The following is a 3390-nucleotide window of genomic DNA, read 5'->3' on the forward strand; positions in this document are numbered from 1 at the left end:
CCCATGGACTTTGATGAAATTTGACGCAATATGGGTGATTGTGGACAGGTTGACCAAGTCGGCTCATTATTCCGGTAGTGACTACTGATGGTAGGCTATAATTACGTATTTTAGTCGCTTATTGCACTCTAATTCAATGCACTTTATTTGTGTTTGAGCGTTAATTGGTAGTGTTTTTCACGTATTGTGTCTTTTATGCCTTGTGTGAGTGATTCCGAACTATGTAGATGTTGTGGAGCTAATTCAAGCTATTTGGATCTTTGAAGTCTGAGTAAAATACCAAGAGATTAAGTCGGGATCGTGTTCAGGGATTGAGGACCAAGTCTAGACGTCAAAAATCAAGCAAAATTCGTACTCTGAGAAAACTCCACAACCGCGACACGTGGGGCGCCGCGGCTGCCCAAATCCTGCTGCCTGTCAATTATGGAGCTCTCTGGATTTCCCACTAATTCCCAGCACAGCGCGTCGCCCCATGCAGTGCGCTTGTGTAATTGTTACAGAGCCAATGTCCTATTTAGGCAAGGAGAAGGTGGTTTCTTCTGGGCCCGAACCTACTTAGTATAAATACATGGAAAAGCGTTATTTTCTGGACTTTTTGACATACTTTGGACCTAAGGAGGCTAAGGAGGAGTTGGAAGAATACAAGCACAAGGATTTCACATTCCTTCCTCACTCAAGACCTGAGTTTGGATTGAATTTATATTTTTCTATACTCTAATTTTATTTTTGATGAATTGCTCCATATCTATGGAGTAGTCCATTTAGGGATTGATAGATTTGGTGGATTGATGATTGTTTGTGGATTATAGCTCTAGTTTTATGTATTGAAGCATTTTGAATGACTTAATTATTGCATCTATATTCACTCGTTCATGTAATCGAGAGAGGCATAAGTTGTGATATCTTTGTATTATATTGTTGGTTGAGTTCATTAATTCTTCTTAGTAATCGAAAGAGACTAGTTGAATCATTGATTAAACCTAGTTAGGATAATAATCGAAAGAGGTTTTACTAATTCATTACGCATTCTTGCATATCTTCACGTGCTTAATTTGGTTCAGCTTGTGAGGTTAAAACTTAATCGAGAGAGGAGTTTTTGCTAAACGTTTGAACTAATAACTGAGTGAATTCGAGAGACTCACTTGAACATTAGAAGTGAATTATCTAGAGTTAGATCTCGAACAATTATCTTGCACCTATCCCATAAAAACCCTATCTTCTCCCATTGATAACCTTCTTTACTTTTTCCTTGTTTCGATTGTCATTAGTCCATAGTTTTAGATTCTTAGTTAATTTTAGTTAGACATCTTATAAATTTCAACTGTTGATCATCTTAGATAGAAACAAAGCTAGAAACTACGAGTATACTATTTAAATCCAATCCCTGTGGATGGGATATTATACTATACTATTTTTGATTAGCAAGCAGAATTTAAGTGTGTGTTTTGTGCTAGTCAAATTTTGGCGCCGTTGCCGGGGATTGGCAATCAATAGTGTTTGAAATAGTTTGTAGTGCTAGTTCAAGAATATTTCTTTTTCTTTTTATTTCTATTTTCTCTTTTTACGTTTGGTGTCCGTTGACTTTGCGTAGGTTACAAGTTTAGATTGGTGCATGACTTGAGCTTCTATGAAAGAAGTGATACCATACGAGCCCGAGATAGAAAAACAACTGCGACAACTGAGGAAGGAAAGAATTCTCACCGAGATGTTAGAAAAGGTTGGGCAGTCCTCAACCAAAGAAACTATGGATGGAAACAGTGATGATAATGTGGATTTGGCTGCAAGATATGCAGCCAAACAACGGGAAAATACTGCACGGGATGCTGAGGAAGCAACTATTAGAGAGGCACAAATTATCTATGAAGAAGAGAGGGGTTGGAGAATTGCTCAAAATCAACCCTTGGCTGCAGACCAGTTTGAAAATATAGCTCCCATGCCTGGGAGATCACTGGGAGATTATGTTATACTGATCTACAATAAAGGATTATCAAGTGTTATACCACCTCCAATTGCATCTAACAGTTTCGAATTGATGCAAGGGTTGTTTCAACCCCTTCCGAATTGTTGTGTCTTCAGAGGCAAGATGAACAAGGATCCAAATAAACATCTAATGGACTTCGAGGAGATTATGAACATCTTTCAATACAATGGTGTGTCACAAGATGCAATGTACTTAAGGGCATTCCCCTTCACACTCAAAAATGACGCAAAATAGTGGCTTCGAAGCTTACTCATGGGATCGATTAGAATATGGGAGGAGATGACTAGAAAATTCCTTGATAAATATTTCTCCTCAGCTAAAACGGGCAAGGTTAGAAGAGAAATCTATAACGTCTTCCAGAAAGATACTGAAATTGTTTTTGAAGCATGTTAGAGATTTAAGGAGATAGTTAGAAAGTGTCAACATAGTGGAATTGAACTCTGGATGCAACTCCAAGACTTTTGGGATGGATTGACACCAGCCTGACGTAGAACATTGAGTAATGCATCGGGAGGCCTGCTGATGAAGAAGACTCCAGAGGAGATAGTTATAATTCTTGATGAGTTGTCTGAAGATGCAAATCAGTGGCCCTCTGAGAGTGCTGAAAGAAGAAGATCAACTGGTGTTCACCAAGTTGATGCTAATACATCTGTGCAGGTATAACTTGATGATATGGATAAAGAAATAAGGAAGCTTACCTTGGCTACAATACAAAGTGAGAATCGTGCAGCTTGTGATATATGTGGAAGAGGACACCCTAATCATGAGTTTCAAGCCTCAATTGAGAAAGTAAATACCATGGGGAATTACAACTTTAATGCAATGGGTCAAAAGCTCCCCTGCTTTTCATGGAGTTCACCTGGGGGTACTGCAAATGCATGGCAACAAAACAACCCCAGATTTCAGGGACAAGGAGCTCCGAGCTTTATGAATCAGCCGAGGCTGTAGTTTCAGCCTCAACAGCCCAACCAACATGGTCTAGAGGATCTAATGAAGGCCTTCATTATCAAGACAGATACGAGGTTGGACTCCCATGGAGCAGCTATCAAAGAACTGGGCACACCTTTTCGAAAACCTGGAGAGACTGTCGCGCCCCATTTTCTTGCGAAAGCGGGCCTCGACGTGTGACAACTCTTTTAAAAAGGAGGTATTAAAAGAGAAGAGTCGCCACCTAATAATTTTTAAGGTGCGTTAGGGCAACTATTTATAAATAAATCTGTTTGACTAGTCCATGAAACCAAATATCAGGTAAGGGCTCAAATTACCTCAAAGAGAAGGTGTTAGGCACTCTTCGAGGTCCACACTGTGGGTCCCAACCGAATTTTAAGCTATGTGGATTATGTCATTAGGCTAGGTGATCGAATAAACAAAGGAAAATATAGAAGCTGAAGAGTCTTATCATAACACAT

At 39.4% G+C, this 3390-nt stretch overlaps 1 non-coding gene across 1 annotated transcript; it reads right to left on the reverse strand.

Moving 5' to 3' along the window:
• Positions 1-2308: 2308 nt before the first annotated feature.
• LOC142173910 (small nucleolar RNA R71) lies at positions 2309-2415 on the reverse strand. Its single transcript, XR_012703268.1, has one exon. It is a non-coding gene; the product is annotated as a small nucleolar RNA R71 (small nucleolar RNA).
• Positions 2416-3390: the final 975 nt, after the last annotated feature.

The sequence above is a fragment of the Nicotiana tabacum genome, chromosome 2, assembly GCF_000715075.1.
Source record: "Nicotiana tabacum cultivar K326 chromosome 2, ASM71507v2, whole genome shotgun sequence".
NCBI classification, from domain to species: domain Eukaryota; kingdom Viridiplantae; phylum Streptophyta; class Magnoliopsida; order Solanales; family Solanaceae; genus Nicotiana; species Nicotiana tabacum.